Here is a 24,934-nt window from a genome sequence, read left to right as displayed (position 1 = left end):
CAATGATCCAGTGTTGTTGTCAATTTGATCTATGGTTCCTCTGCCTTTTCTAAATCCAGCTTGAACATCTGGAATTTCACGGTTCAAGTACTATTGAAACCTGGCTTGGAGAATTTTGAGTATTATTTTGCTAGTGTGTGAGATGTATTTTAGCACCCCTTTTTTTCTAAATAGATCTTGCATGATGAAATGAAATCAGATTAAATATTAACTAGGGATAAAATTTTGGAGTCCCTTAGGTGCTACAAATTATTGTGAATATGTCTGCGAAATGTAGTGAATAGTGATTTTTGGTCACTAAGTTGTGTTGATTCTTTTGTGACCCCATGGATTATAGCCTTCCAGGCTCCTCTCTTCACAGATATCTCTACACAAGAATATTGGAGCGGGTTGCCATTTCCGTCTCCAGGGGATCTTCCTAACCTAGGCTTTGAAATCAAGCCTTTTGCATTAGCAGGCAGGTCCTTTACCATTGAGCCACCAGGGAAGCCCTGAATAATGATTTTAAAATCTCTCCAAATTGATTTTTAAAATGTAAAAGATCCATTTGTCTGTTGACTACAGCTTCAGGTAGATCTGTTTGGATCTTGTTATAACAACAGTAGAACTACTGATGACCAAAGTAAAATATCTTTCTGCCTAAATCTTTACTTCCAGCATGGGAAAGAAAATTGACATTCACTGGACACAATCCTTCCATGTGAAGACCACATAATGCCTAGCAGCTGTGCAGGATTTTGTCAAGTTACTCTAAAGACATGTAAGTGGATATGAGAGAATAATGTAGAATTAATAAACATAATTTTATGATAACATCTATCTTATAATTTTACATTCTTAAGGACTTTTACTATTTTTTTTTAACCTTCACACTTCTTTTCTGTAGGAAATTTTAAGGTCTATCATCCAGTAAAAAAGTATGGACATTTGCTATGTCTGACATCCATCATTGTTCCTGTCTATTTCAGTTTCCCTAGTTGTGTAATTCACCCTGGGGAACAGATTGTATAACTAATCAATCATTCATCTATCTATGTATTCATTGAGTAGCTGTTATCTAAGTACCTAAGAAACAAGACAGAGAGGTATGTCTGGAAAACAAAATGTGAGCTAAAGTCTTCATTTTTCTTTGGAGATCTAGCAGTTCTTAAAAAGAGAAACCATCACAAATAATTGAAATAGGCCATTTCTAGACTCAAAAGTTCCTCCAGGAGGACTAGAACGTTCATTATTCAGTATAAGAGAATTCTTTTTATGGAAGAATAAATATAGAAGAAAAACATGCAATGGACAACTGTTTTTCTGATAGACTATGACAGTAATATTTACTGTTATTAGTTTTACCACAGTGATAAATGCTCTGCTAGACAAGAAACACACTATATCCAGTCATCCAATCCCCAGATACCAAAACAACACTGGATGTTATGCAGGCAGTCCCAACTTATGGTGGTTCAACTTAGCAATTCTCTGTAGTATTGTGAAAGCAGTACACACATTCAATAGAAACCATATTTTGACTCTTGAATTATGAAATTTTCCTGGGTTAGTGATATGTTGTAGAATACTGTCTCAGGACCCTGGGCAAGGTCAGTGATTCATACTCTCAGGCAGCATTAGGATGGAAAAGGTAAACAATCCATACACTTAAAACCATTCTATACCCATACAACCAGTCTATTTTTCACTTTCAGCACAGAATTCAATAAATTGTATGAGATATTCAGCACTTTATTATAAAATAAGCTTTGTGTGAGATGATTTTGCCCCACTGTAGCCTAATCTAAGTGTTCTGAGCATGTTTAAGGTAGGCTGGGCTAAACTATGCTGTTTGGTAATTTACGTACATCATAGATATTTTCTTTTCTTTTTTTTTTTGAAAAAACAGAGTATCCCTTTTACTATAATTTCTTTTTACATAAACCTTTCAACTTAGATTAAAGTAGTAACCTGTCTCTTCCATCAAAGGAGAAAGGTCTTGCATATTATAACATGCAAAAAAGGCTTTTGGGAAATAATAATTTTAAATTTTAGATTCATTAAAATTTTTCATTTTCTTGAGTACATTGAAAAGTGGGGAAAAAACAGGAGGAGGGAAAAGTGGTGCTTCAAACAGCAAATTTCTAAATATTTTTTAAGTGCATTTTTGACTTGTGATATTTTAGCTTACAGTGGGTTTATTAGCACGTGTGCTGTGTGCTGGGCCTAGTCACTCAGTCATGTCTGACTCTTTACCACCCACGGACTGAAGCCTGTAAGGCTCCCTGTCTACGTGGACTCTCCAGGCAAGAATATTGGAGTGGGTCGCCATCCCCTCCTCCAGAGGATCTTCCCAGCCCAGGGATTGAACCCAGGTCTCCCGCATTGTGGGTGGATTCTTTACCAGCTGAGGCACCAGGAAAGCCCAAGAATACTGGAGTGGGTAGCCGATCTCTTCTCCAGGGGAACTTCCCCATTCAGAAATCAAACTGGGGTCTCCTGCATTGCAGGGGGAACCTTTACCAGCGGAGCTACCTGGGAAGTGCCTTCTCAGCACATAACCCCATGGCAAATCTTGGAAGATCTGTACTTAGTTCCCTGTTCCTTTTACATTTTCTGTTTTTCTCTCCAGCATTCCTTATTCTTTCCTCCATAAAAGCTTGCCACTTCCTTCCTTCCCTTGCCCTTCTCCAAGTGGGTCCCTTCAAGAAGTGTTCAATAAAGCTTCTTTATATCACCCAAACTGTACTTTTTAAATCATTTTAATAGAAGAAAAAATGAACCAAACAAATAAAAACAAAAAACACAAGTTGTAGGGAAGCATGGGTATGTTTCTGTGGGATTCTGAGACCCTGACTATATCTGTGACAAGATTTCCACACTGCAGTACTCCTTCCCCCACACATACAATCTCCATCTTTGAGATGCATTTTTTTTTCTTGATGTAGACAGATATTTTCTAAGTCTTTTGTAAAATTCTAAGTAAAAATGGTTTCAACTCCTGGTCTTGAAGCCCTACTGTACATTTCTTCCCATCCAAAGCTACAAACACTCGGTAATTCTGTGTGCAACACTGCCCACTCCCTTGGACAACATCCTAAATCTTTTGTGAAAATCTGCTATATTTGTGCTTTCCTGAACTTCCAAAGGCCAAAAATAATTTAGCATAGGAAATCCTTTTTTATTTTTGGTTTTTGGATAATTGCTTTCAATCTGTAAGACCTTGCTCATTTTGAGGTGAGGGAAATAAGCAAATCTTTAGTAAGTACAATTAGCTTTTATATTTCTTTTCTAGGACTTTTCTTCTGCTTTCTACTCAGTTATCTTCCAATTTCACCTTTTCCCATCTTGTTAGTCAAACAAATTTCTGCCTTTCTGGCTTCTAAATACAAACCTTCTCTACAGAGAAAACCAGAACAGGAGTTAAGTAAGCAGAGAGGTGTGTGAATCTAGTGTGTACATTCCTGTGTATGTTGAACGTTTATATTTCTATCTGTGCATGAACCCTTATGCAAGAGTCTTTGAGGCAGTCAGTAAAATGAAATAATGAAAATGAGGCTGTCATGGCTACTAAACCACTGGGAAACTTAACCTCTTCCAAGACATATTAATTAGCAAAATAAGTGTAATGATGATGATGACATTCATATGATAATTCACACATTCAAAAACTTTTTTTTTTTTTAAATTACTAATTGGACTCTCAACATATGCTATGAAATGACTAAAGAAGCTATTATTTTTCACTTGTAACACATAAGAAGACTGAGTAGAAAAAAATTAAATAAATTCCCTGGAGACCCTTATTGAGTTCACAGTGGAACCAGAACTAGACTTGTCCCAAACAGCTATCTCCTTAACACACCCTTAGTCTTTGTTTCTTGCTGTTTCTCCTCATGTTTTTGTTTCTGATTTTTTTTTTTTTTTTTTTTTTGAGACATCTAAAAGTAAATCAAGCTAGCCAATTCTGAAGAAAATCAACCCTGAATATTCACTGGAATGACTGATGCTGAAGCTGAAGTGTACGTTGCCCAGTCGTGTCTGACTCTTTGCAACCCCATGGACTATAGAGTTCATGGACTTCTCCAGGCCAGAATACTGGAGTGGGTAGCCTTTCCCTTCTTGAAGGGGATCTTCCCAACCCAGGGATCGAACCCAGGTCTCCCTCATTGTAGGTGGATTCTTCACCGGCTGAGCCACATGGAAGCCCAAGAGTACTGGAGTGGGTAGCCTGTCTCTTCTCCAGCGGATCTTCCCCACCCAGGAATCAAACCAGGGTCTCCTGCATTGCAGGCAGATTCTTTACCAAGCAATACTTTGGCCACCTGATACAAAGAGTTGACTCATCGGAAAAGACCCCGATACTGGGAAAGATTGAGGGCAAAAGGAGAAGAGGGTGGCAGATGAGATGGTTAAATATCATCACCGAGTCAATTTACATGAATCTGAGTAAATTCCAGAAGATAATAAAGGACAGGAGAGCCTGGTGTGTTGCAGTCCATGGGGTTGCAAGGAGTCAGACATGATTCAGTGACTCAACAACGTCAACATAGAGTGCCTCATTCAGAATTTGAAGATAAACCTTGGCAATATACGCTTATAGGCTTAAACTAAATTAGATTAAAAACAAATCTGTGGTCTGATTATTTTCAGACTAGAACTGATTTTGAAGTAACTCAGAAAATGGAGATTTATAAGGGCACCAGAGACTACATCTTCATTAGAGAAGGGCTGGAGGAGATTGCAAAACTATGTCACAACCCTCCAGGCTTTTTCTACCTCCAAGATGTCCTCAAGGCTGTAGAGTAATTAATTTTCTTTGTTAGATAATAATTAAAGTATTTTCAATATGTGCTGCTCAACCCATATGCAAGCACATCTGGGAAGAAGTGTCTTTATGGCTGCCTTCTGTTTATTCTTGACAAATCTTCTATAGTGCCAAAGAAAATGACTCACCATGCTGCCTGTTTGACCTAAGTTGAGCACCCTTTCTGCTACAGTTAATATGCCCAGACAGTGGGGGCCATTACCAGTTTGTCACAACTAGCCGGTAGGGACAAAACTTGCTGGTGCGATATGACAGTATAAACAAAAGAACACATGTATTTGAATAATATTCAGTCTTCTGGATAGCTTCTGCTCTGCACAGGAGCTTAATATAAAGTTGGTAGTATCTAATGATATAGGAAAATAACAAACTAGTTTTTCAAGTGTGTATATTCACATATCCAAAGTCTACCATATTCTAGACATATAAAATTTAAATAAAAGTTAAATCATGGTGTTTGTTACACTGAAAGGATGAGAAAGAATGGCTTTTACTATTATGTTGATAAAACAAGCTTGAGGCACTGCAATTTTTTATTTACAGTTGCTAATATTTTCCTGCATTAATGCTTGCATCCAGCCTCTGTTTTCTGGGTTTAATTTACTCATGATTGAAATATACCCTTTAGTAATTCTTCCAAGAAGGGCAAATCTGGAGTTTTGTCAGAATATACTTTTATTTAGACTTGCTCTTGAAGCATACTTTAATAAAACAAAGAATTTTGGAGACAGGTGGCAGACCTCAGTGGCAGGTGAGGAAGACTCTGTGCTCACTTCCTCCTACAAACACATCCAGATTACACTTCTTACAGAGCAGCTACCTATGAGAACAACTTGAAGACCAGCAGGAAATATTTTCCACAACTAAAGACTTAAAAAGGAACCAAAACAATTGAGGTACAATGGGTGGAGAGGTATCAGAGTCAGAACACACACTCATAGGCAGATGACCTACAAATTGGAGGAATATTCCAAACCTCTGAGTCCTCCCAAGGAATGAGTTGTCCAAGCTCCACATCAGACTCACCAGCCTGGGGATCCTTCACCAAAAAGACCAGCCCACAGAACATCTGGCTTACAGGCCAGAAGGGCTTGTGTATGAAAGACCAAGAGGGCAATCAGTAGGAAACAAGTTTTCTTCTTAAAAGGCACACAGACTTTGAGTCCCAGGGGACGAGAAGAAGTTTGAAAGAAGCCTGAGCCAGACCTACCTGCTGGTCTTAGAGAGCGTCCTGAAGAGACAGGAGGAAACTGAACTCCCTTTGGGAGGAGAGATGTTGATGGCAGCCATTTTAGGGAGATTGTTCTACTATGACAACCTGGTTTGAGCCATTTTGGAATCTTCCTACTCACCTATGGACTTGGGCTTGCCTGCCTACCAATGGCTGTCACAAGGCCTGGGCCACCCAGATCACACAGACATCTGTGTGGGACCCATCCTTACTCTCCAGCGGGCTGGCACACAAGTAGGTACCCACCCCCAGGGGCCCACGTTGTTTTGTTTCCTTTTTTATTCTGACTGAGTCTGGTCTTAGTTGAGGCACTTGGGATATTTAGTTGTAGTACCTGGGGTCTAATTCCATGACCAGGGATCAAACCTGGACCCCTGGCATTGGGAACACCAAGCCATAGCCACTTTATCTCCAGTAAAGTTCCCACATTGATCTTTTCACATAATTCAATATTCTTCCCTTTCCTACAAGATAAAGTATTCTTCATTTAAAAAATGTATTCCGTGGTTGGCTTACAACAGTGGTCTCCAGGCTTTCCGGCACCAGGGACCAGCTTAGCAGTAAGCAAGCGATGGAGAGCACCAGGTGTAACGCCACCAGCTTGCTCACTGTGCGTCTGATGCCTAAGAGGCCATGGACACTCGCTAGGGACTGTGGCCCACCGCTGTCAGTCACTGCATGGATCCACAGGCTGTAATCACCAAAAGCTTTGTCGTTATTACTACTCGAACAAACTTTAGAGTCATAAGGAACAAAAAAAAAGAAAATATTTTATTTTACTTTCATTTATTCTGGAACATTCTTCCTTTCATTTATTCACTAATGTTTTTCCTATATATCTAAATGAAGAACATTATACATATATATATATGCGTGGTAAGTTCCTTCAGTCAAGTCTGACTGTTTGCAACCCTATGGACTGTAGCCCTCCAGGCTCCTCCGTCCACGGGATTCTCCAGGCAAGAATATTGGAAAGGGTTACCATGCCCTCCTCCAGGGGATCTTCATGACCCAGGGACTGAACCGATGTTTCTTATGTTTCCTGAAGTGGCAGGTGGGTTCTTTATCACTAGCACTACCTGGGAAGCCTATATACATGTCTAACATATATCATCTTACTTCTCAGAGAAGAAATTCTCTTAACATTTCCTGTGAGAGAGTTCTGTTGGCAAAAAAAAAAAAAAAAAAGTCCTCATTTTTTATTTGTCTGAGAATGTCTTTATCTGGAGGATAATTTGCTAGATTAAAAAAAAAATTCTAGGTTGGTGTTTTGGCTTTCCTTCAGCATGTTAAAGATTTTCTCCGCTTTCCTTTTGCTTTAATGAGTTTTAAAGAAAAATGTGATGTAATTCTTATCCCTGTTCCCCAGTAAGGTGTTCCATGGAAAATGTTTTCTCTTCTCTGACTTCTTTCTAGAGTTTCCCTTTGTCTTTGGTTTTCTGCAGTTTGAATAAAATATGCCAACATATAGATTTTTAAAAATATATTTATTGTCTTTGATATTATCTGAGATTTTTTTTTAATATTATTTGGTGTCTATTATTAGCTTAGAAAATTCTCAACAATTTTTCTTTCTAATATTTCCTCTGTTCCTTTTGTTCTGTGTTATTCTTATATTCCCACTATATATCTGTTCCACTCCTTGTAATTGTCTCACTCTTCTAGCATTTTCTGTTTCTATTTATTTAATCCTTTTTTACATGTTTTGTTAGTTTGAGAAAATTCTACTGATATATCTTAAAGTTCCCTAATTCTTTACTTCCCCTAATTAAACATAATGAGAAGTACATTCAAGACATTATTTATACATATATTTTTTATCTCTAGCATTTCCTTTAGATTCTTAGAGTTTTTCATGATCCATTTCAGTTCAGTTCAGTCACTCAGTCATGTCCGACTCTTTGTGACCCCATGAATTGCAGCACGCCAGGCCTCCCTGTCCATCACCAACTCCCAGAGTCCACCTAAACTCATGTCCATCGAGTTGGTGATGCCATCCAGCCATCTCATCCTCTGTCATCCCCTTCTCCTCCTGCCCCAATCCCTCCCAGCATCAGGGTCTTTTCCAAAGAGTCAACTCTTCGCATGACGTGGCCAAAGTATTGGAGTTTCAGCTTCAGCATCAATCCTTCCAGTGAACACCCAGGACTGATCTTTAGGATGGACTGGTTGGATCTCCTTGCAGTCCAAGGGACTCTCAAGAGTCTTCTCCAACACTACAGTTCAAAAGCATCAATTCTTCGGTACTCAGCTTTCTTTATAGTCCAACTCTCACATCCATACATGAGCACTGGAAAAACCATAGCCTTGACTAGACAGACCTTTGTTGACAAAGTAATGTCTCTGCTTTTTAATATGCTGTCTAGGTTGGTCAGCATATATGGAGAAGGCAATGGCACCCCACTCCAGTACTCTTGCCTGGAAAATCTCATGGACGGAGAAGCCTGGTAGGCTGCAGTCCATGGGGTCGCGAAGAATCAGACATGACTGAGCCACTTCACTTTCACTTTTCACTTTTATGCATTGGAGAGGGAAATGGCAACCCACTCCAGTGTTCTTGCCTGGAGAATCCCAGGGATGGGATTGCACAGAGTCGGACACGACTGAAGTGACTTAGCAGTAGCAGGTTGGTCATAACTTTTCTTCCAAGGAGCAAGCATCTTTTAATTTCATGGCTGCAATCACCATCTACAGTGATTTTGGAGCCCAGAAAAATAAAGTCTTACACTGTTTCCCCATCTATTTCCCATGAAGTGTTGGGACCGGATGCCATGATTTTAGTTTTCTGAATGTTGAGCTTTAAGCCAACTTTTTCACTCTCCTCTCTCATTTTCATCAAAAGGCTCTTTAGTTCCTCTTCACTTTTTGCCATAAGGGTGGTGTCATCTCCATATCTGAGGTTATTGATATTTCTCCCAGCAATCTTGATTCCAGCTTCTGCTTCTTCCAGCCCAGCATTCCTCATGATGTACTCTGCATATAAGTTAAATAAGCAGGGTGACAATATACAGCCTTGACGTACTCCTTTTCCTATTTGGAACCAGTCTGTTGTTCCATGTTCAGTTCTAACTGTTGCTTTCTGACCTGCATATAGGTTTCTCAAGACGCAGGTCAGGTGGTCTGGTATTCCCATCTCTTTCAGAATTTTCCACAGTTTATTGTGATCCACACAATCAAAGGCTTTGGCATAATCATTAAAGTAGAAATAGATGTTTTTCTGGAACTCTCTTGCTTTTTCAATGATCCAGGGGATGTTGGCAATTTGATCTCTGATTCTTCTGCCTTTTCTAAAACCAGCTTGAACATCTGGAATTTCATGGCATTGGGTGCAGCCATCACTCCCTTTTTTATTATCTAGTTCAGACAGGTTTTTCTTGCATATCTTTCAAGTTCAGTGATGTAATGATTTTTGTCATTTTAATTTTCAGCATCTCTATGTGGTGGGATTGGAAAGACATCTGTGTGTACTCAGTCAGTCATCCCACTCAAAACCATGACTTGACTGTATATGTTATTTTAATGTGGATATTTTTCCAGAGTTCATTTTAAATTCTACAAGGTCTTCATTAGGATACGTGTGCTCAGTTGCTTCAACCATGTCTGATCCTTTGTGACCCCGTGGACTGTAGCCCACCAGGCTCCTCTATCCATGGGATTCTTGAGGCAAGAATACTGAAGTCAGTTGCCATGCTCTCCTCCAGGATATCTTCCCCACCAAGGGGTCAAAGCCATGTCTACTGCATCTCCTGCGTTACAAGCTGATTCTTTACCCACTGAGCTACCTAGAAAGACCTTATTTAGGATAGCATCATGGTAAAGTGAAAAGAGCAAGATCTCTGGAATAAAACCACTCTCACATGAATCCTCACCTAAAATTTTCTGGCCAAAAAGAAACGATTTAAACTTTTGAATTTGAGTTAAAATAACATAGTAGAATACCACTTTACTTTTTATCTCTGACTCCAAAGAAACAGGAAAGGGAAGATCCTATTCCGAGTACTGATAAAGCAAAGATAGAAGGGCTTATGAGACACACAGAACTGGTTATATAATGTGTAGGGCCCAGTGCAAAACGAGAATGTGAAATGCCTTTTGTAAAATTAGTGCAAATTTTAGCACATTAAAAGTATGACATTAAACCAAGCACCAGGAATGTGCTTGTGGCCCATGGGCACAATGCTTGTAAAAGCAGGTCTGATGGAGTATTTGGAAGATATTCTAAAGGCAGTAGTGCTCAAATGGGGCACAGGAAAGTCCCGTAAGAGGACTCTGCAACTATAGATTGCAAGTCTGTATAACACAGATTTCCAAAATTAGTGGCACATCTGAATAGTAGAAATCATTAGCAAGTTCACAGGGAATTCTTTTGGTGAATATCCTGTGGTAAAAACTTTGGATTGAGACTCTGAGCTTGTACCCCAGCCCCACAACTTCTGGTCATATGGACTTGGACACATTATATAACCACTCTGCCTTTGTTCTTCATCTTGAATGTTTGATAGAATTTACCAGTAATGTCCTTGGTTTCTGAACTTTTGATTAGTTTTTTTTTTTAATTACTGTTTCAATCTCTTTACTAATAATCAATCTCCTTGGATTTTCTATTACTTCATGATACAGTCTTAGAAGATTTTTTGTTTCTCAGAATTTATTTATCCTAGGCATAGGATATAATTGCTTATAACTTTCTCCTATGATTGTTTGTATAGTTGTGTTATCAGTTACAACTTTTCTTTCTGAAATATTTTACTTGAATCCTCTGATTTTTCTTGTTGAGCCTAGCTAAACTTTTGCTATTTTTTAAAATCTTTTCAAAGAACTAAGTCTTACCTTAGTTGATCTTGTTTATTGTCTTTTTTGTCTTTATTTCATTTACTTATTTATTTGCTGTGATCATTACTTTTTCCATCCTTGCACTAATTTTGGGCTTTGTTGTTCTTTTCTAGTTCCCTTATTTACTATCATTTAAGGTCTTTTTCTTATATCTTGATGTATGCCTGTATTGCTTCAATTTATCCCTTAGAACCACTTTTTCTGTTTCCCACAGATTTTAGTTGGCAATATTTCTGTTTACATTTGTCTCTATATATTTTCTAATTTTTTCATTAAAATTTTTATGACCCAGTATTTGTGCAGTAACTTGTTTAAATCCTACATATTTGCAGGTTTTCTAGTTTTTTTTTTTTTTCCTTTTCTTGTAATAGATTTCTAGGTTTATAACATTGTTGTCAGAAGAGATGGCTTTGGTCACTGCTTCCTCTACAGTGTTATGAATCTCCACCACAGTTCTCCAGGCACTCTGATTCCCAGATCTAATCCTTTGAATCTATTCATAACCTGCATTGTATAATAATCAGGTATTTGATTTAGGTCATACCCGAATGGCCTAGTGCTTTTCCCTGCTTTCTTAAATTTAAGTCTGACATTTTAAATGAGGAGCTCATGATCTGAGCCTCAGTCAATTCCAGGTCTTGTTTTTGTTGACTGAATACAGTTTCCCATCTTTGGCTGCAAAGAACACAATCAATCTGATTTCAGGATTGATTATCTGAAGATGTCCATATTTAATTGTCTCACGAGTTGTTAGAAAAAGGTGTTTGCTATGACCAGCACGTTTTCTTGACAAAACTCTGTTAACCATTGCCATGACTCATTTTGTACTAAAAGGCCAAATTTGCCTGTTATTATAGGTATCTCTTGACTTCCTACCTTTACATTCCAACCCCCTATGATGAAAAGAATATCTTTCTCTTTTTTTTGGTGTTCATTCTAGAAAGTGTTGTAAGAATTCATAGAACCAGTGAACTTCATTCAGCTTCTTCAGCATTAGTGGTTGGGGCATAGACTTGGATTAATGTTGAATGGTTTGCCTTGAAACTGAACTGAGACCATTCCATTGTTTTTGAGATTTCACTCAAATACTACATTTTGGGCTCTTTTTTAGACTATGAGTGCTGCTCCATTTCTTCTAAGGAATTCTTGCCCACAGTTGAAAATACAATGGTCATCTGAAATTCTCCCATTTCCAGCTATTTAGTTCACTGATTCCTAAAACATCTATGCTCAATCTTGCCATCTTCTGCTCAATCACATCCAATTTGCCTTGATTCATGGACCTAACATCACAGTTTCCTATGCGATATTGTTCTTCACAACACTGGACTTTACTTTCATCACCAGGCACAACCACACATCATTTCTGCTTTGGCCATGCTGCTTCATTCCTTCTGGAGCTATTTCCCTGAAATAGGGAGGGAGTAATTTCCCTCCACTCTTCATCAGTAGCATAGCAGATACATTTTGACCTGAAAGGCTGATCTTCCGGTGTCATATCTCTTTGCTTTTTCATATTGTCCACAGGATTTTCCAGTTAAGAATACTTGAGTGAATTGCAACTTCATTCTCCAGCGGACGGCTTTTTGTCAGATCTCTTCACTATGACCTGTCCATTTTGGGTGGCTCCGCATAGCATGTCTGATAGCTTCATTGAGTTATGAAAGCCCCATTGATACACACTGTGGGAAGCAAAAGGCAAGGGAGAAAGGGAAAGATATACCTAACTGAATGTCGAGTTCCAGAGAAAAGAAAGGAGACATAAGAAGGCTTTCTGAAATGAACAATATAAAGAAATAGAGGAAAACAATGGAATGGTAAAAACTAGACATCTCTTCAAGAAAGCTGGAGATGTCAAGGGAGCATTTCATGCAAAGACGGGCATGATAAAGGACAGAAATAGTATGGACCTAACAGAAACAGAAGAGATTAAGAAGAAGTGGCAAGAATACACAGAAGAACTATGAACAAACAATTTAAATGATCCGGATAACCACGATGGTGTGGTCACTCACCTAGAAGCAAACATCTTGGAGTATGAAGTCAAGAGGACCTTAGGAAGCATTACTATGAACAATGCTAGTGGAAGTAATGGAATTCCAGCTGAGCTACTTCAAATCCTAAAAGACGATGCTGTTAAATTACTGCACTGTATATTTCAGCGAATTTGAAAAACTCAGCAGTGGTCGTGGACTGGAAAAGGTCAATTTTCATTCCTTTCCCCAAGAAAGGCAATGCCAAAGAATATTCAAAGTACTATACAGTAGCACTGATTTGTCATGCTAACAAGGTTATGCCTCAAATCCTTCAAGTTAGGCTTCAGCAGTAATTCAGTCAAGTACTTCCAGGTATATAAACTGGGTTTTGAAGAGACAGGGGAGCCAGAAATCAAACTGCAAATATTTGTTAGATCATGGAGAAAGCAAGGGAGTTCTAGAAAATATCTTCTGCTCCATTGACTATGCTAAAGCCTTCGTCTGTGTGGATCACAACAAACTATGGAAAATTCTTAAAGAGAAGGAAATACCAGACCACCTTACCTGTCTCCTGAGAAACCTGTATGCATGTCAAGAAACAACAGTTAATTGGACATGGAGCACCAGACTGGTTCAAAATTGGGCAAGGAGTGTGTCAAGACTGTGTTTCCACCCTGCTTGTTTAATATCTCTGCAGAGTATATCGTGTGAAATGCAAAGTTGGATGACTCAAAGTGGAATCAAGATTTAAAGTAATTTTTAAGAAATGTGTACTTATCACCATTTTAAAAATTTTTTTCTGGCTATTTTTGTAGTTTCTCTCTCTTCCTTTCTTTTTATCTTCCCTTCTTGTTTGATGACTTTCCTTAGTGTTTTATTTAGATTTGTTTCTCAAATTTTTGTGTATTTACTATAACTTTTTGCCTTGTGGTTATGGTGATGTTCACATTTTTCATCCCATGTATTTAGCAGTCTATTTTAAGTTGATATCAACTTAAATTTAAACACACTCCAAAATTCTACGTTTTTACTCCTCTTGTTTTATGCTTTTTCATGTCACATTTTATATCTTTTTATTTTGTTTATCCCTTGGACATTACTGTAGTTTTAATTAACTTTACTGATTTTATTTTTTAACCTTGATAGTAGCTTTATAAGTGATCAATCCAGTACTTTATTATATATTCATTTACTTTTACCAGGCAGGATTTTACTTTCATATATTTTATTATAATTAAGTACTGCTATTTCATTTCATATTGAAGAAGCCCCTTTAACATTTTTTTTGTAAGTCTGATCTACAGTAGTGAACTCCTTTAGTTTTTGCTTGTCCAGAATACTCTTTGTCTCTCCTTTAATTCCGAGCCTGCTCTGTGTGTGTGCTTAGTCACTCAGTCGTGACCAACTCTTTGTGATTCCATAGACAGTAGCCCACCAGGCTTCTCTGTCCATGGGGATTCTCCAGGCAAGAATAATGGAGGGGGATGCCATGCCCTCCTATAGGGGATCTTCCCAACCCAGGAATCGAATCCAGGTCTCCCACATTGCAGGCAGATTCTGAGCCACTAGGGAAGCCCAAGAATACTAGAGTTTATAGCCTGTCCCTTCTCCAGGGGAACTTCCTGACCCAGGAATCCAACCGGGGTCTCCTGCATTGCAGGCAACGGATTCTTTACCAGCTGAGCTACCTGGGATACACGGTAACCTTGCTAGGTAGAGCATTTTCAGTTGGAAGTTTATTTATCCACATGCTTTCTTTTCAGCACTTTGAATATGTCATGCCACTCCCTCTAGCCTGCAAAATTTCTGCTGAGAAATATGCTGAGAATTCTCTTTTTTATGTAACAATCTGTTTTTCTCTTACTACTTTTCAGATTCTTTCTTTACTTTAATTTCATATTTTAATTGTGATCTGTCTTGGTGTCAATTTTATTTGAAACCCTCTGTGCTTCCTCTATCTGGTTATCTGTTTTCTTTCCCTTCATTGAGAAAGTTTTCAACCACTATGTCTTCAAATAAGTTGTCTGCCCCCTTCTCTTTTCTCTTTTTGGACACCTCTAATGCATGCCGTATGGGGCCACCCAAGACGGACCGGTCATCGTGGAGAAGTCTGACAGAATGTGGTCCACTGGGGAAGGGAGTGGCAAACCACTTCAGTATTCTTGCCTTGAAAACCCCATGAACAGTATGAAAAAGCAAAAAGATAGGATACTGAAAGGTGAACTCCCCAGGTCGGTAGGTGCCCAAAATGCTACTGGAAATCAGTGGAGAAATAACTCCAGAGAAGGAAGGGATGGAGCCAAAAACAATACCCAGTTGTGGATGGGACTAGTGATAGAAGCAAGGTGCAATGCTGTAAAGAGCAATATTGCATAGGAACCTGGAATGTTAGGCCCATGAATCAAGGCAAACTGGAAGTGGTCAAACAGGAGATGGCAAGAGTGAATGTTGACATTCTAGGAATCAGCAAACTAAAATGGACTGGAATGGGTGAATTTAACTCAGATGACCATTATATCTACTACTGTGGGCAGGAATCCCTTAGAAGAAATGGAGTAGTCACCACAGTCAACAAAAGAATCCGAAATGCAGTACTTGGATGCAATCTAAAAAATGACAGAATGATCTCTGTTCATTTCCAAGGCAAACCATTCAACATCACAGTAATCCAAGCCTATGCCCCAAACAGTAACGCTGAAGAAGCTGAAGTTGAATGGTTCTATGAAGACTTACAAGACCTTTTAGAACTAACACCCAAAAAAGATGTCCTTTTCATTATAGGGGACTGGAATGCAAAAGTAGGAAGTCAAGAAACACCTGGAGAAACAGGGAAATTTGGCCTTGGAGTACGGAATGAAGCAGGGCAAAGGCTAATAGAGTTTTGCCAAGAGAACGCACTGGTCATAACAAATACCCTCTTCCAACAACACGAGAGAAGACTCTACACATGGACATCACCAGATGGTTGACACCAAAATCAGATTGATTATATTCTTTGCAGCCAAAGATGGAGAAGCTCTATACAGTTAGCAAAAACAAGACCAGGAGTTGACTGTGGCTCAGATCATGAACTCCTTATCGCCAAATTCAGACTTAAATTGAAAAAAGTAGGGAAAACCACTAGACCATTCAGGTATGACCTAAATCAAATCCCTTATGACTGTACAGTAGAAGTGAGAAATAGATTTAAGGGACTAGAGATCTGGTAGGCAGAGTGCCTGATGAACTATGGACGGAGGTTCATGACATTGTACAGGAGACAGGGATCAAGACCATCCCCATGGAAAAGAAATGCAAAAAGGTAAAATGGTTGTCTGAGGAAGGCTTACAAATAGCTGTGAAATGAAGAGAAGTGAAAAGCAAAGGAGAAAAGGAAAGATATTCCCACTTGAATGCAGAGTTCCAAAGAATAGCCAGGAGAGATAAGAAAGCCTTCCTCAGCGATCAATGCAAAGAAACAGAGGAATACAACAGAATGGGGAAAGGCTAGAGATCTCGTCAAGAAAATTAGAGATACCAAGGGAACATTTCAGGCAAAGATGGGTTTGATAAAGGACAGAAATGGTATGGACCTAACAGAAGCAGAAGATATTAAGAGGTGGCAAGAATACACAGAAGAACTGTACAAAAAAGATCTTCATGACCCAGATAATCACAATGGTGTGATCACTCACCTAGAGCCAGACATCCTGGAATGTGAATTCAAGTGGGCCTTAGAAAGCATCATTCTAGTGGAGGTGATGGAATTCCAGTTGAGCTATTTCAAATCCTGAAAGATGATACTGTGAAAGTGCTGCACTCAATATGCCAGCAAAATTGGAAAACTCAGCAGTGGTTGGAAAAGGTCAGTTTTCATTCTAATACCAAAGAAAGGTGATGCCAAAGAATGCTCAAACTACCGCACAATTGTAATAATCTCACACATTAGTAAAGTAATGCTCAAAATTCTCCAAGCCAGGCTTCAGCAATATGTGAACCGAGAACTTCCAGATGTTCAGCCTGGTTTTAGAAAAGGCAGAGGAACCAAAGATCAAATTGCCAATATCCACTGGATCATCGAAAAAGCAAGAGAGTTCCAGAAAAACATCTATTTCTGCTTTATTGACTATGCCAAAGCCTTGACTCTGCGGATCACAGTAAACTGTGAAAAATTCTGAAAGAGATGGGAATACCAGACCACCTGACCTGCGTCTTGAGAAACTTGTATGCAGGTCAGGAAGCAACAGCTAGAACAAGACATGGAACAACAGACTGGTTCGAAATAGGAAAAGGAGTACGTCAAGGCTGTATATTGTCACCCTGCTTATTTAACTTATATGCAGAGTACATCATGAGAAACGCTGGGCTGGAGGAAGCACAAGCTGGAATCAAAATATATCAATATTGAAATATTGATATATCAATATTTCATATCATATCAATATATGAAATATCAATATATCAATGTTGAAATATCAATAACCTCAGATATGCAAATAACACAACCCTTATGGCAGAAAGTGAAGAGGATTTAAAAAGCCTTTTGACGAAAGTGAAAGAGGAGAGTGAAAAAGTTGGCTGAAAGCTCAACATTCAGAAAACTAAGATCATGGCATCCGGTCCCATCACTTCATGGGAAATAGAAGGGGAAACATTGGAAATAGTGTCAGACTTTATTTTTCTGGGCTCCAAAATCACTGCAGATGGTGATTGCAGCCATGAAATTAAAAGACGCTTACTCCTTGGAAGGAAAGTTTTGACCAACCTAGATAGCATATTAAAAATCAGAGACCTTACTTTGCCAACAAAGGTCCATCTAGTCAAGGCTATGGTTTTTCCAGTGCTCATGTATGGATGTGAGAGTGAATTATAAAGAAAGCCGAGTTGCAAAGAATTGATGCTTTTGAACTGTGATGTTGGGGAAGACTCTTGAGAGTCCCTTGGACTGCAGGGAGATCCAACCAGTCCATCCTAAAGGAGATCAGTCCTGGGTGTTCACTGGAAGGACTGATGCTGAAGCTGAAGCTCCAATACTTTGGCCACCTCATGCAATGAGTTGACTTGTTGGAAAAGACCCTGATGCTGGGAGGGATTGGGGGCAGGAGGAGAAGGGGACGACAGAGGGTGAGATGGCTGGATGGCATCACCGACTTGATGGGTATGAGTTTGAGTAAACTCCGGGAGTTGGTGATGGACAGGGAGGCCTGGCGTGCTGCGATTCATGGAGTTGCAAGGAGTCGGACACGACTGAGCGACTGAAATGAACTGAATTAAATGCTGATATTATTCCACTGCATACTATCTTATAGGCCCCATGAGTTATCTTTATTTTAAAAAAATTATTTTATCTTTTTACTGCTGTGCCTGAATTAACTGTATTTTTTTGTCTTCCAGCTCAGTGCTCTGTTCTCCTTCACACAGTCTGATTTTGAACCCCTCTGTTTTTCAGCTCAGTTATTTGTCAGCTCTGCAACATGTTTTGTACTTTTTTATGTTTTCTGTCCTCTGTTGAAGTTCTCACTGTGTTACTGTCATCTTCTCCCAAGTTTTTTGAGCATCCCTGTGATCACTGCTTTTAATTTTTTATCAAATTTTTATTACTTATCTCTGTATCAAGTTTTTTTTTTTTTTCTTTTGGAATGTTATCCTGTTCCCTTATTTTGCTTGATTCTCTGTTTTTGTGTCTCTATATTAGGCAAAAAGCTACCTGTCTTATTCTTGAAAGAGTGACCTTGTGCAGGAGATAAAATGCCTTGTTCAACCCTGCCCATGTTCGTGTTTGTCTTTAGAGACCTTTGTGAACATCTAAACTATGTTAGTTCTGATATGCCCCTCTTATTGAGGGTGCACTGAGCCCTGTCATTTGACCATGAAGAGGATGCACATTAAGCAGCTAGTTTCAGATGATGGAAAGCCGTAAATGTACAGTCCTATGGGATTTCAATTGTAATCCCTACTGGCCTCCAGTCCAGGAAATCTGGAGGTGTCTACTGGATGACACTGATAAAAAACTGTGACACCAAACATATATATATATATAAGCTCCTTTCTGGGAGAACTATTTTTAGCTGTAGTAAGGCCACAGGGGTGCACAAGGATGATATCTTACTGCTTACATTCTAGAATACATTCTTAGTCTCTGGATGTATGGGAAAGCTGAAGCCTCTAACTTAGGCTACAGCTCTAGGCTGTATAAACAGGCCTTTCATTGTTTCATTATTTATTTATTTATTTTACAGGAAAACAGGAGTTATGTTTCAGTCAGCTGTGTGTGATACCCTGGGGATGAAGGCCTGCCAAGCACTGTCTTTCTGATTGTTACAGTCTGGGCAACTGGAAAACGTCCCCCCCTTGGCCACCAAGTAATCAAGGCAATCAAGTGTCTTCTGTGTGGATGGGATGTGCCCGTGCTTTTAGCTAGGCAGCGGGGAGTACAGGGGACAAGGGCATTCACTAGGTCAGAAAGGCTGCAGGAACGTACCTTGACTGTGCACACCTATGAGTTTCATTGGTGGGTTAGTACTTCCCTATGCACATGCGAATTTTGGGCTGGAAGGAGGAAAATGCTATGACTGATCAGTCCCAACAAGGAATTGGGGGGTTGTTGCATCTGTGGGTACTCTCCAGCTTTTTAAGGCAGTGGGATAGCATCCCAACCCATCGCCTCTCTATGTCTTAGCAAGGCTGTGAAATGGTGTCACCTCTGAGCTCACTTAGCTCTGCTAGTAGGGCAGGTAGAGAGTGAAATAATGGCATCTGCCAGTATCCGTCTCCCAGGAGAGTTTCAACTACCCCTTGATCCTCAGCAGATACTTTTGGATGAGTTTCCTTCGACGCTTTACCGTCTGAGCCACCAGGGAAGCCCCACATAGAGTCTAGAAGCTTTCAAGCTATTTTCTCACTGGATCTCAGAGTAAGTGGGACTGCACGTGAGCCCTTTAAAGAGAGGGTCTCAATTTCTTAAAGTGTTTCTGTGTGTGCTTAGTCACTCAGTCATGTCCGACTCTTCGCGACCCTGTGGACTATAGCCCGCCAGGTTCCTCTGTCCGTGGGCTTCTCCAGGCAAGAATATTGGAGTACGCTGCCGTTTACTCCTCCAAGGGATCTTCCCAACCCAAGGATTGAGCCCGTGTCTCCTACACTGCAGGCAGATTATCTACTGAGCCATCAAGGAAGCCCTTTGAATTTTAGTTCTGTTGGTTTCCTAAGGCAGATATTTTGGGGTTTCATTTCTCTACTACAGATTCCAAGAGCATCAACCCCTCACTCCTCCAGGGGAAGCACCAGACTGGTGAGATCCCTCCATATTTTATATAATGTGTCACCGCACCAGGGGTTCACAGTGAGACTGTCTTTCCTTTGTCTTGATGTGGTCCTTTATCCGTTTCTTGTGAAGAAGCAGTTCATCTATTTTTTTCTGGATCTTTTTCAGAGGTGAATAATTCACATGTAGCTGTAGATCTGGTGTGTCCATGGGAAGAGATGCCTTCAGGATCTTCCTATGCTGCCATCTTGGACCCATCCACCTAATTTTATTCCTTTCTGTTCTTTTAATATTTGCTTTTCCTGTTTGTATTCACTCTCTTTTCTTTTAAAATTTAACTTATTCTTCTATTCCTAGTTCCTTAAGTTGGGAGCTTAGATCATTTATTTAACACTGTTCTTCTTTACTAAGTATTTAATATTATAAATTTCCCTTTAATCACTGCTTCTGCTATTTTCCACATTTTTGTTATATAGTGCTTTCACTTCTATGCAATTTAAAATATTTTATAACTTCCCTTGTTACTTTCTTTTTAACCCTTCAGTGATTTGACATAAATTATTTAATCCCCAAATATTTTAAGCTTATCAAATATAACTTTTGTATTAATGCTATTATATGCTATAGTCTAAGAAAAGACTTTGAATAATCTAAAAGACTTTCTAGTCTTTTAGATTCATTAGTGGTTTTCATGGCCCAGAATATGATTTATCTTGGAATGTCCCAGGTGTATTTGAAAAGAATTTCTATTTTGATGTCATAGTTATGCTGTATAAATGACAATTTAGTTCATTTGTTGACATGTTGATTCAATCTCCTATACTTTTATTACTTTTCTATCTACTTGCTCTATTGATTGTGGAAAGAGATGTTGATATTTCCAACTATAATTGTGGAATTGTTTATTTCTTATTTTAATTCTATCAGTTTTTCTTTCATTTACTTTGAAACTCTGTTACTAAGTGCTATTTAGGAACCATGACAGTTATTGGAGAATTGATTTTTCATAATTGCTTAATGTCTCTTGTTATCCTTAGTAATATTCATTGTTCTGAAGCCTACCATTTCTCGTATTAATATAGTTAATCCAGACTTCTTTTGATTATTGTTTGCATGGTTTGTAGTTTTACATTTTCTTTGACTTTTGGCATATATGTGACTTTATGTTACAGCTGAGTTTCTTTTATACAGCTTATAGTTGAGTCTTTTTTATTCTTTACACAATCAGGTAAAATCTGTCTTTAGATCTCTGTTTAGATCATTTACTTTCTATGCAGTTATTTATATCAGTTTCTTTAGATCTAACATTTGATTACTCATTTTCTCTTTTTTCTTTCTGTTTTTTGCCCATTTATTCCCACTTTATTGTTTTTCATTATATAAATAAGTTTTAGCATTTCATTTTTAATTTACATACTAAGTTTCTGGTGATATTTCTTTGTATTACTGCTTCATTCTTTGCTTTAGCGATTACAACATACATATGCATAGCCTTTGCAACTTAATTTGCTTAACATTTTAGTACTTCACATGAAATTCAGGTTCTTAAAAACATGTAAGACTCCTTACTGTTATCACTCTCCTTTATTTTGTAGTTGTCAAATATACCTATATACATTTAAACCTACTGTCAGTGTGGTAACTTTTATTTTTAATACTTATGTGTATATTTACAAATAAAAAATAAAAATCACCACATTGACAGTAGGTTTTATTATACATAGATATAATATTTTGAAAACTAAATATTTATGTGTATATTTAGAGACTTCTGCAGTGGCTCAGTGATAAAGAATCTGCTTGCAGTGCAGGAGCCGCAGAAGACTCGGGTTCAATCCTTGGGCCAGGAAGATCACCTAGATGAGAGTATGCCAATCCACTCCAGTATTCTTGCCTATAGAATCCCATGGACAGAGGAGACTTGTGGGCCACTGTCCAAAGGGTTGCAAAGAGCTGGGCATGAGTAAAGAGACTTAAACACACATGCTCATGTGCATATTTGAAAAAATATACACATAAATATTACTAAAATAATAGCTATATATTTACCCAAGCCCTCACCACTCAAGTCATGCAACTCCCTAGTTGAGTTTCACTATTGGAAATGGCACAAGAGGAAAGATAAAAATAAAATATGGATACCCCGGGGCCTCTTTGGAACATGTGGTCTCCTTTTCTTTATTCCTGCGGCTAGAAAGATGGGATTTCAATTGGAGATTTAGCTGACAGCATGCTGACTGCTACACAGCCTCATGACTAGAGAGTTCCTTCAAAGTAAAGCTGCTAAAGAAACAAAAAGCTGAGAATCCCACCCACATGCAGCTTGGTTCTCGTATTTTTTACTTTTATCTATAAATTACTTGTAAGGGTCCTCAGGTAGTTGATTTTTTGCTTCTTATCCAGTTGCTTAGCAGAAGACACAGGGTATACTTGGCTGAAAGAAACATAATTCCATTTATGTTTCCCAGGATGATAAAAAGAGTTATGATAAAATTAAAACCTACTCATGTGAGAAGTAAAATAGAGCACATGACAGATTGATTTCATATAAGACTTTGGATTTATGCAGTAAACAAGATACACAAGCTTTACGTAAATTTAATGAAAAACATAGTATTTAAATTGAAATGTGCTGTGTGAGGAAAAAAACGTTTTTGTGTGTGAATTGCTAGGAACCAGATAAACTGGATATCATGTGAATCTATAGAAAAAGTTTCTCCTTGACCTTTCTGAGTAAATTTTACTGCTATGATGTGTACCACATACTTAGTTATTTTAAAAAAATTATCTTTACTAAAGAATATCAATGAGAAACAAAAGGACATGCTTAAATGGAGTTCTCATGATTTGACATAAACCAATTCTGGCTCTTAAATATGTTATTAATTTGTTTTTTTAATGATGCAAAAAATACATACAGTAAATTACAGAGGTCAGAGTTTAGGATTTAAACTTTCAAAGCAAAGATGTACAAAGAGCATAAATGCTTATCCATAAAAGAGTGGTTTGACCTCTATAAACCTTGTTTTCATCATCTCTAAAAATGGAATAATAACTTTACTCTTTGTTAAATTTATTTGGCAGGTTATATAAGCAAGCATTTACAGAGTACTTCACCATGCTTCTAGTGCTTGTTGCTCAGTAAATGACTGTTGATGTCATTATTATATTCCAGTATTATATCAGATACTGGGGAAATGAATCATAATGAAAACACATACCAAGTCTGAAGAAGTAAGTAGAAAAACATACTAGTGAAAAGCTATGTAACCACATTATAATCAAGTTATTGAATTACAACACAATAATTGTAGAAGCTTTAATATAACAAATGCAACTGAATGTGGAGATGGAAGTGAAAGTCCATTTTCTTATGTATGTTATCTCACACTATCTACATGAGGTTTTCCAACAATATGAAAAAAGATTATGTAAAATGTTTAAAAAATGAGATCTCATCAATGTTGGGGTAAGAAAAATCTCTAAGGTATATTATTATGAAGATGCAGAGATACAAATGATTGTATGCTGATTATGCTGCCATTTGAGTAAAATGAAATACACTCATGTACACATATGATTATTATTGTAATGACACATAGAGAAAAACCACAAACAGTATTTATCCTGGAGGACAGATACTGAAGAACTGGGGTACAGTAACAAAATGGAGATTTGCTTTTCAACTTAAAGTTTTCAAAATATTTTCCGTTACTTTATATTATGTCTATTTAGAATTTTAATAACATAGTTAGGGAAAGCATAATATTGGAAAGTATTTTGATGTATTAATAAAATGTATATAGAGTAGTCATTCAATAAAGGCTTATATTTTAAGCACCTAATTAATAATATCATTTAATTAAAGAGTTCCTTCTAAAAGCCATCAGCTAATTAAATTTTTTATTTATTATTATCATCCTTCCAAAATTCTTGGTGAATTACCAGAACTTCCTTAGGGTGTCAGAAATATTCATTGACCTGCATACAAACTAAACTATTTATCAAATGCCTTACAGTTTTCCAACATTTCTACCATTCCTTTCATTTTTCCTATAGTTTGCTAAGCTCAGAATGACATTCTCATCTTCCTTTATGACTATTCTATACCTGAGTGAAGTAGGGATTTCTGAGGCTCCAAAATCCAAGGACTTTACTTCAGTAAACTTTGCTCAGGTAACCATGCATCTCTCCATCTAGGTCACCTGGACTCTGGATCGAGGCCATCACTTCATCTTTGCTGCTCTAAGACACATATTGGGTCTCTTGGACTTTTCCAATATTTTAGTGTGGCTTCCCCCGCATGGCAGCATGGCATGAACCTATTTTAAGTATGTGTATTTTCTCACAAATATCCATATATTTTAAAAATATGTATATATAAATTTTGTATATGTATGCACATATGTGTATACATATACATATCAGTTCAGTTCAGTCGCTCAGTCGTGTCCGACTCTTTGCGACCCCATGAATCGCAGCACACCAGGCCTCCCTGTCCGTCACAAACTCCCGGAGTTTGCTCAAACTCATGCCCATCGAGTTGGTGATGCCATCCAGCCATCTCATCCTCTGTGGCCACCTTCTCCTCCTGCCCCCAATCCCTCCCAGCATCAGGGTCCTTTCCAACGAGTCAACTCTTCGCATCAGGTGGCCAAAGTATTGGAGTTTCAGCTTCAGCAACAGTCCTTCCAACGAACACCCAGGACTGATCTCCTTTATATGTGTATGTATATATATGTAATATATATATAATGCATATATATATAGATATGTAATTTAAACCTAAAGCACATTGGGCCTCCTATAGCACTCACTATTTTAAAGTAAGTTGTTAAACTATA

At 38.1% G+C, this 24,934-nt stretch overlaps 1 pseudogene; it reads right to left on the bottom strand.

The window, feature by feature from the left end:
* LOC133051029 (immunoglobulin superfamily DCC subclass member 3-like) overlaps window positions 1–24,934 on the bottom strand; it is a 58,236-nt pseudogene that overhangs the window by 11,856 nt on the left and 21,446 nt on the right.

Source organism: Dama dama, chromosome 33, assembly GCF_033118175.1.
Source record: "Dama dama isolate Ldn47 chromosome 33, ASM3311817v1, whole genome shotgun sequence".
In the NCBI taxonomy this organism is placed as follows: domain Eukaryota; kingdom Metazoa; phylum Chordata; class Mammalia; order Artiodactyla; family Cervidae; genus Dama; species Dama dama.
Note: the sequence above shows the minus strand (reverse complement) of the source record. Positions and strands in the feature narration are given on the sequence as shown.